The sequence below is a fragment of the Eucyclogobius newberryi genome, unplaced genomic scaffold (genome assembly GCF_026437365.1).
Source record: "Eucyclogobius newberryi isolate DKJ021-1_F unplaced genomic scaffold, fEucNew1.0.hap1 SCAF_4, whole genome shotgun sequence".
Taxonomy (NCBI): Eukaryota; Metazoa; Chordata; class Actinopteri; order Gobiiformes; family Gobiidae; genus Eucyclogobius; species Eucyclogobius newberryi.
Genome location: NW_027316056.1, coordinates 20,001 through 30,000, shown reverse-complemented (window position 1 = coordinate 30,000; position 10,000 = coordinate 20,001). Strand labels below are relative to the sequence as shown.

Here is a 10,000-nt window from a genome sequence, read left to right as displayed (position 1 = left end):
TTCTCAAAAGCTCTGCTGCATTAGCCGGGAATCGAACCCAGGCCTCCTGCATGGCAAGCAGGAATTCTACCACTGAACCACCAATGCACACATAGAGCATTTGTTCGGCCATTTTTTTTTTTTTTTTGGATGAGATGAGATGAGATGAGGAAAGTGAGATAAGGTACCCACACCAGGCAATGCACATGTGGGCCTCCTGCATGATACCACTGAACCACCAATGCGCACAAGGCGCATTTGTATGGCCATCTATTTTTTATTTTTTTTCCTTCAACCACATTTACGGACGCATTTTGCCCTCGGACATGGCTATAACAGGAGCTGAAAAGAAAAGATAAGAAAAGATAAGAGATGAAATGAAATGAAATGAAATGAAATGAACTGAAATGGAATGGATATACAGCCCCGGATTATTTTTTCTTGATGCAGAGAGCTCGTCTATAACGTATAATTTGCAATATACGGCATATAATCTTGTACATTAAACCAAATTAAGGAAAGACAGATTGGGTAACGTTGCACAAAATATTTTTGTCTCCAACCAGATGAAGCGCTCGGAGTAAAGTTTGGCAACTGGATGACGCTGTGACTGCAGGGTTGGGCTCACAAGATTGAGGGAAGTGAGATAGGTACCAACACCAGGCTATGCATATGTGCAAAGTGGGAAGCAAAACCTAGTGCTACGACGAGGATGGGATTCCAACCCACGCGTGTTGCACTTTCTTGCGGCTATAACACCATGACTGCAGGAGCAGGATTTTAAGAGCGCTATAAAGGCGTGGTTGCAACCAGGCACTATTGTGTTAGTTCGCTAACACATATACTAAAATTGGAACGATACAGAGAAGATTAGCATGGCCCCTGCGCAAGGATGACACGCAAATTCGTGAAGCGTTCCTCATTTTATCATGCCGCTGCATTGTCAGCAAAATCAAGGTTTTCATGGTCGGGGCTCTTGTCTGCGTCGGAAAGGGCAAAGCTAAGCACTCACACCGTCAGGATGTGTAATGGCAGAAAATGGGTCATGTCATGTCATTCTAATGTTGTTTTAGGCCATGACATGTCACGGAATTAATATCTTTGTTGTTCTCCTGTGTGCAGATGGGATAAGAATATGAGGTCCTGATTATACTGAATATCTACTGTCCGGCGCCTCTTAATCATCAATTAATGCGTCAGGACCGGATTCAGTGTGGAAATGGTCTTTGATTAAACCTCTGAAGAGAGAGCTGGAACCGTCACGGACGTGATAGTCTGGTCTATCTCTTTTTGAGCTGATTTGGGTTGTGATTATGTTATGTTTGTTACCACCTATAAAAGGTGTACTTTGTAACTTGTAAAGTTAGGTAGGGACAGAACGAACTTGTCTTAGGGAAAGTGAGGGTGTTTATCCACTGTGCACGTGAATAAACTTCCACCTTTTGAGAGAGACCGAGAGACTCTGTTTCTGCTTCAAGTTATTGCCTGGTTACTCTTTACTTGATCATTGTTTACAGGAAACTGCCGTAACAATTTGGCGTCACGAACAGGATCCTTCGGCGGCGGTCCATCTTTTCGGGGTTCGTGTGAAGCAGGGCTGGCCACCTGGAACACCACATTCCAGCCTCCACTCTCCACGGTTTGAGACGGGAGGCCTGCGTCACCGGCCCGGAGGAGGGGAGCGCCGACGTTCGGATTCGAAAACAACCACCGCGGTGAGTCTTTTTTTTGTCTCTCTCAACTAGGTCGAATCATAGGGTATTAATCTGTTTTTGTAAAAAAAATTTTTGGTACTTTGTTTTACTCTCGGATCTGTTTTTGAATATTTCTTGTGATATTTTGCTAAAGTTACATTTACTGGTGTCTATAGGAGGACATTGTTTGTTTTTATAACACACTCGAGATAACCATAATCAGTCGGCAGAAGGCCACTGCAGAGAAGAGCCCACTTATTTCACTAGCTAAAGCAATTTAAAAATTGTCTTGTAGTCTAGTTTTGCCTGGGGTAAAAATAGTCTTAGCGAGTGGTGGACCCTAGACTAAAGAAGAGTGGAAGGTACGATTTAGCATAACACAGACGTGTGATTTTGACTTAACGTACGGTTACAAAATGGGGAAAAATCAATCGAAGTGTGTAAAAATTCCTGAGACACCAGTAATGTTGATAATGTCAAACAAGTATGGGGCGGAGTGTTTAGAATGCCTGCCGATTTGGACTGAAAAATATGGGTTCCCAGTGGGAGGGTCTTTAAGCATGAGTCAAATTGCAAAACTTAAAACAAACTTAGAGGAAGCACAAGAGAAGCTGTTAAAATCTAAAAAAGTATCAAGTGAATCGGTTAAGTGGGTGCGGAAACACGAGAAGTGGGTAAAAGTGTGGGAGACGGAAGCTGAGTCACGTGAGCGAAAGAGACTATGTAAACAATTGACTGTGAAGGTTGAATGTGAGGAAGAAGGAGAGAGTCGAAAACCGCCGCAATATTCACATACTGCTGCCAACCCTTATCTCATAGCAGACACCAGCACACACACGGCTGGTGCGCGCCCACGCACACACGCACTCACACTCACACCGCCACAACTGGGAGAACGGATCACTTCGTCTATGCCTTCTCTTTATCCAGATTTGACCGGTCTTTCTGCGGCGCTGCTCGACACCGACCTGGACGCCTACCCCAGCGGTCGACCCCACCCAAACCCACCACCAGAACTCGAGGAGGACGGAGCCACAGGGGGCATCGAGCCAACGCAAGTAAAATACAAAAAACCCAAACCTGCTCAAGTAGAAAAGGACTGGACTAACCTTCTACGGACAGGACAAGATATTGGACCACACGTGTCCTTGCCAATGGTGGAGGTGGCAGGCCCGGAGGGACAGATGTTTGTTTATAGACCCTGGAGCCCAGAAGAGGTCCTGGCCAACTCCAAAGCCCTGCCTGACCCAGTGCCCAATGGGACTACATTTGCTAGAGAATTCGAAGAATTTTGCCAAGAGCTAAGACCTTCCGGGTTAGAATGTAGAAAAATTTTACTATCTGCTCTGAGGACTAGCGATTTTGCAAAAATTAAAGGAGCCATTCCACCTAATGACATGCGGGCCGACAAACCAGTCTATGAACACAATGTGGGATACATTGCGGCTATAAAGGGGCTGAATACGGCCATCACTGAGGCCTTCCCAATCAAATATGACCCTGAAGCCCTCCTGGGGTGTAAACAAAAGCCAGACGAGACCACAGACGACTATTTTCATAGATTCTCCGTTCTGTATAAAGAAAAGAGTGGCATGGTAGACACACCGGGCTCAGCATATGAAGAAAGCCTTTGTCGGGCCCTCTGCCCTGGCATCCTTCCAGACATTTTTGCCAAAGTGGAAAAGTTGTATATTGGTGGACTTGACCAGCCCAAGCTCGATGACCTGCGCAGATATGCACGTCATGCGCAAAAGCTTATCTCAAAGACACAAAAAAAAAAGGAAGAGAAACGGGCTACGGAACAACACGAGGCCACACTGACACTTTTTTCCGGTAGACCAGATGGGCATCACCAACGCGGCCGTGGGCGTGGGCGTGGGAGACAAGAACAACGTAGGGGGGCGTGTTTCACATGTGGACAGTTCGGACACTTTGCCAGAGATTGCACAGCTGCACTACAGCAGCCCGGACCTTATGTTAACGATCAACTTCCCACAGCAAATCACGCACCGACCCCCCACGTACCCAGACCACATTTTCTCCCCACTATGCAGCCTGGACCTTACTATGCTAACGGACAACTGCCCATGGCCAATCATGGACTCAGATCACAACAAGCTCTGCCCACTCAACCATGTTTAGCTCTTCCAGCTCCTGGACATTATGGGGGGTCGGATTGACTGGCGGGGGCGGAAGGGGACAGGTCCGAGCACGCAGCAGAGACGACTGGCTCAACGACACACGCACCGGAACAACACCCACAACAACACCTGCAAGAGGGTAACATGCACCTGGCACAACTCACACACGCAATCACCTATCTTGAGGCATGTGCAGTGGTACCGGAGGGTACCTATTCTAAAATTAGTCAAGCTAAAGCTAAATTTCCAGAGTACCAATTGAACGTTAACGGGGAAAAAATTGATTTTTTGGTGGATTCAGGGGCTACAAATTCAGTGATTAAATGTTCTGCACTAACGGAAAAACCTCGGCTGGGGGGTCGTTACACATTTTCATTATCAGCTTCTGGGGAGACAACGAAGGAGCATTTCACATCTCCTTTAAAATGTTTTGATGTCGGTGGTCACTCGTTCAAACATTCATTTCTCTATTCCCCTTTGTGTCCAGTGAACTTGATAGGACGGGATCTGATGTGTCGATTAGGAATTTGCCTTATCTCCACATCAGACGGCCTGCAGGTCACAAATAACAGAGAATTGGTACATGGTTTAAATTTTCTGGCAGAGCGTACAGAGGCTCCTGAATATGACTATTTTTGGAAATTGTCCCCAAATTCCTCAATTCAGTTAATTTCATTAGCCTATGAGAAAGTGACACACAATGAGAATGTTGACTTCAAGGATGTGAGAGAATTGCAGTGCTCGTTTTGTTTGCCCACAGATGCAACAGAAATAAAATGTGATTTTGATGCTTGTTGGAATGAATGCTGTGAGGACTTTTTAAAGACTGAATCTTTATTCTGGGGTAGAGACTTTTCTGTTGTCTCCGTGTCACTCCCCGATTCACTTAAAAACTTTAGCCTGTCAAACTCGAATCTGTACGTAGCATTATCAAAACCAAAGAATGCTAATTGGGGGGAGGTACAGGATTTTGTCCATCAGTGTTTTATAGCAGAGGACTGGGATAGTGTTCCAAACTCTAATGTGACATTTTCACGGTCTTCGGACGCATGGTGGGTGTGTTTACAGTCGTCTCTGCATTCCTTTCGCTGTGTTTCCACTGATAAGAGATACGCTGCTCCGGGAGCGGATTGTTTTTTATCTCAGGCGGGGGCAGAGGCGATACCAGAACTAAGAGAGGTGGGGGTTGACCTGTGGGCTAAGAGTCCAACTGATGTCGGCCTGATTCGAGGTTGTCAGCCCGTGGTGATCACCCCGAAATCTGACGCTCGCCCCTGTAGACCACAATATCCTCTGCGCCCAGAGGCGGTTGAAGGTATTACTCCGGTGTTTGAAGCCCTGAGGGAGGCGGGAGTAATAGTTCCTTGTAAATCTGGGGGGGTACGGAGCCCCATATTTCCGGTTAAAAAACAAAGCGAACCTGGGGTACCAGAGAAATGGAGGTTTACAAACGATTTGAAAGCAGTGAACGAAGCTGTTCAACCTGTCGTTGCTGTGGTGCCAAACCCATACACTATCTTATCTCAGATTCCTCCAGAGGCAAAATATTTCACAGTTGTGGATCTAGCTAATGCTTTTTTCTCTGTCCCCGTTCACCAGGATTCGCAGTTTTGGTTTGCTTTGGAGTTTCAGAATCGACTCTGGACTCTGACACGGCTGTGTCAGGGGTTCGTGCATTCTCCAACATGGTACAATGCAGCGCTGCGAGATTCATTGGCTCCCTTGCGACTGGCACCAGGTAGCTGCCTGCTACAATATGTGGATGACATATTGTTGTGCTCGCAAACCGAGGACCAATGTAAACAAGATACGGTGACCTTACTCAAACATTTGCATGCAGAAGGCCACAAGGCCAGTCTCTCAAAATTGCAATATGTTAAAAAGGAAGTAATATTTCTGGGTCATGTGATATCTAAAAATGGCAAAAGCATTACGACGAAGCGCGTTTCAGCCATTCAGAATATTCCGAAACCAATAACTAAGAAACAATTGATGTCATTTCTAGGAATGTGTTCATATTGTCGACAGTTCATTCCAAATTATTCTGTAATGGAGTCTCCTTTAGGTGCACTAATCCATGGAAAAGGCCTTAGGACTAATGACAAACTGACATGGACAGAGGAAGCAGACAAAGCTTTCTGTGAGTTGAAAATGGCTTTACAGAAGCCTCCAACTCTGGGGTTACCTGACCCAACAAGACCTTTCACACAGACTGTTGACGAACGCAACGGCTGCATGACTTCTGTCCTCTTACAGGCGCACGGGGGCTCCCTGCGACCTGTGGCTTTTTTCTCTGCTAAGCTGGACCCCGTTGCAGCCGGCATGCCACGATGTCTACGCGCGGTGGCGGCTGCTGAAAAAGCAGTCTTGGCCTCGCGTGATCTGGTGGGCTATGCTGAGCTAACACTGCTTGTGCCACATGCTGTCTCTCTGATCCTGCTGGAACAGAAAACTTCGCATCTTTCTGCTTCCCGATGGCTCAGGTACAACACAGTTTTGCTTGAATTACCTAACGTCACAGTAAAACGATGCACACAGCTTAACCCTGCCACCCTCTTGCCCACCCCTGAAGAGGGCGAAGCTCACTGTTGCATTTCTACAATCGAACAGGTGTGCACCCCGAGACCGGATCTGAAAGAGGAGCCACTTGCTAACTCTGACTTGGTTTTTTATGTAGATGGATCAGCATCTCGAGACACCAACACGGGACAGAACCGTGTTGGCTTTGCAGTATGCTCTGAGTGGGATGTGGCGGCCTCAGGCCCACTGCCCTCTCATTTCTCTGCACAGACTGCAGAATTGGTGGCTCTGACAGTCGCATGCACATTGGCGAAGGGTCAGTCCGTCACAATTTTCACAGACTCTCGCTATGCGTTTGGTGTATGCCACGACTGGGCGGGGTTGTGGCGACACAGGAACTTTTTGAAATCGGATGGTAAGCCTATTCTGAACTGCACGCAAGTTGGGGAACTCCTGACGGCGATCTTGCTCCCATCTGATATTGCTATATGCAAATGTCAAGCTCATACTAACAGAACTGACCCAATTTCACAGGGAAACAGCAGAGCGGACAAGGCAGCCAAGGCCGCATCTTATCTCTGCAGACAAGAGCAAAATGAATGTTTTGTGTCTAATAACACTTCTCTTCCAGAGTCCTTATCAACCATGCAGGAATTCTCCACGTCAGAGGAAATCTCTGTGTGGAAGAAGGCGGGGGCTGAGAAGTGTGATGGCATTTGGGTTGAGCCTAACAAAAAATCCGTTTACCTAAACATTTTTTCAGGCAGATGGCGCTGATCTCACATGGACGCGACGACTCAATGCTAGCTTACTGTATAGAATTGGAAGACCGGTTGTCCTCAATTTCTGCACAGGTGAAAGCCGCTCTCCCAAAGGCAGCAGAAGCTGTCCTCCACAACTTCAAACCAGGTGACTGGATCTTGATCCGAGAGCCGAGGAGGAAAAGGTGGTGTTCCAAAAGGTGGATTGGCCCGGTCCAGGTCCTCCTCATCACTCACACCGCAGTGAAAGTCGCAGAACGGGGCACCTGGGTTCACGCATCTCACTGCCGAGCCATCTTCAGCACACCTGCGGAGATCAACGACAACGCGGGTGTCGGTCCACTCGTGGGTCGGACACCAGGGGCAACCACTGAGGACGTCGTGGGACCTTTTTGCAACGATCTCAAGTTCGAGAAAGTCGGGGTCCGAGCAGGTCGTAAACCTCGAAAGGCACCAGAGCCCACTGATCGAGTGCTCCGAGCACGGGGCACGTTGCCAAGACCCGGCGCGGTTTAAAGCTCCACGTTCTTCTGCATCATCTGGTAATATCTACACAAATACTGTCTTCATCGTCTTCATGATTCCTGAGGCTCAGCCGGCTCCTCCTGGGGGGAGGAGTCCCCCGGAGCATCAGAGCTCTAAATGGTATCTGACCGACAGAAAGGTCGAGCTCAACATCAGGTTGCTGAACTATAGAATAATGATTTATGCACTGGGTCTGTCAATAGTTCTGGCGTTGGGAATAATATGGTTTATCACTCTGCCTAGCTGGATGTGGCCCCACAGAGAAAACAGGGTAGACCGTAACACTCGTACACTGCACTATGACGACACATCCAAGATCGAGTCTCTCACAGACACTTATAACCATTCCACCGTCTATACACTAAACTATTGGTATCGATATGCTAAATATGTAGCCGACAGTCACAAGCGGAGAGATTGTTATGTATGTACACACATGCCCATGGCAACCAACTCGCCACACGTGCTCCCTCTCCCTGTGCCTAATTTATCCAACATGTTACCTGGCACTCTAATTTCTAGAGATAATGTTAAACTTCTGAGTAGGATAGTTTGGTCTGCGTGGAGAGCGGTGATTCCTCTTCTCCCACGCAAGATTAAGTTCCGACCTCAGATTCACATCAGAGCTCCTAAAAATGTAAAACTAGGGCCGCTTTTTGGACCAGTCCACATTCGACCTGGCTCTAAATTTACATGCTTTGCACAGACTATTGCATCCACCTTATCTATCGGTCCAGGATCTGAACTTAAACCACTCCATGTAGGGCAAATCCCTGATTTATATTGTTCCACAGTGTATGTCCCGTGCACTTATCTGGTGAACAACACCCACTTGAGCACCCACCTGAATAATTCTCAGGCGGGCCCCAAAACCACATGTGCACCTTACTACACTGTTCCAGACATTTTAGGGACCGTTCCAAAAGAGGGGTACATGTTTCTTTGTGGATATTACATGTATGAATGTCTTCCGGCGGGATGGGTTGGCCGATGCGCAGCTGTGATTCCTTCAGATCATTCATACATAATATCCAGCATACCACATCACACACCCAGGACACAAAGGGATCTGGCATCTCATGACGCTGTTTGGGGGTCTGACGTGCCAGATGACCATAAAATTTGGACTACGGGGGAAAAGGTCCTATTTGCATTGTTCCCAAGTGTGGGAGTGGGTAAATTGATGTTGCGTATGGAGACTCTTAGCTATAGATTTACTGCTTTTATAAACACAACATTAGCTACTTTTGAGGCAGAGAGAGAGGAGATGCATGCACTTCGCGCAGTAGCACTTCAAAATCGTATTGTGCTGGATCAGATAACAGCCTCCAGTGGGGGGGTGTGCACTTTACTAAGAGGGAGCTGCTGTACCTACATTCCTGCTAATGATGAGGATGGGGGTGCGATCCAACAGGGACTCGCAAATTTGACCAGACTCCGTAATCTCATGGAATCTGAAACTGTCACTGCCACTCACCCTTTTTCTGTGTTAGGATGGGCTCTTACTTCCTGGCGTGACGTGCTCATAAATTTTGGCATTATTGTAGGGGTAATCTTGATTCTGTTTTCTTGTGTTCTCCCATGTTTGTTCAAAGTGATTGGTAAAATGGTTTCTGCTCAATATGTGTCTGTTCAGGTTCCAGGGCCAGATAGAGACGCGTCTAAGCAAGACACAGGCTACATTAGTGATTCAGATGATGATTCAATCATCAAGGGAATGAGACCTTAAGCCAGTAACGGCATAAACAAGAGCGGAGGCAAATAAAACTTTAACAGTTTTATTAATTTCGTTTAAACTGTTTTTAAAATCACTGATTCAAAGGGAAATTGTAATGACTTAAATTAAGACAAGAGATAGACTGAAATCTTTATTTTGATGAAATTAATCGAGCATTTTTTTTTCCTTCCAGAAGTCAGCATCAGCCTGTCCGTCCTGAGCCCCATTCACAGGGGAATTCCTCCAGGTTTCTACTTTTATCCCAAAGTGGTTTTGTAGTTTTCTCCTACTCAGGTTTTCTACTTTTATCCCAAAGAGGTTTGGTAGTTTTTTCCTGGCCGGTGGAGGGGGTCTCGGGACGGGGGAGCTGGGGTTAACTTTATTAATATAAATAATTTTATCTATTTTTTATTATTATTATTATTATTATTATTTTGATTATTATTTTATTTCTAATTTCAAGGGTTCAATTTTATTAATTAGTGTTTTTAATCATTAAATTGGTCATTTTTTATTAATATTTTTTTTTGATAATTTATCTAATTATTGTTATTATTCATTTTTTGTTGTGTTATTAATTATTAATTAATATTTTCTCTGATTGGTAATTGATTGATGATATGATATTAAACAGGGGTTTAAGATAATCAAAAGAGTGGTATT

At 45.9% G+C, this 10,000-nt stretch overlaps 1 non-coding gene across 1 annotated transcript; it reads left to right on the top strand.

Annotated features, from left to right (window-relative positions):
- Positions 1 to 800: 800 nt before the first annotated feature.
- On the top strand, positions 801 to 906 carry LOC140378352 (U6 spliceosomal RNA). The gene has a single exon (XR_011930202.1). It is a non-coding gene; the product is annotated as a U6 spliceosomal RNA (small nuclear RNA).
- Positions 907 to 10,000: the final 9,094 nt, after the last annotated feature.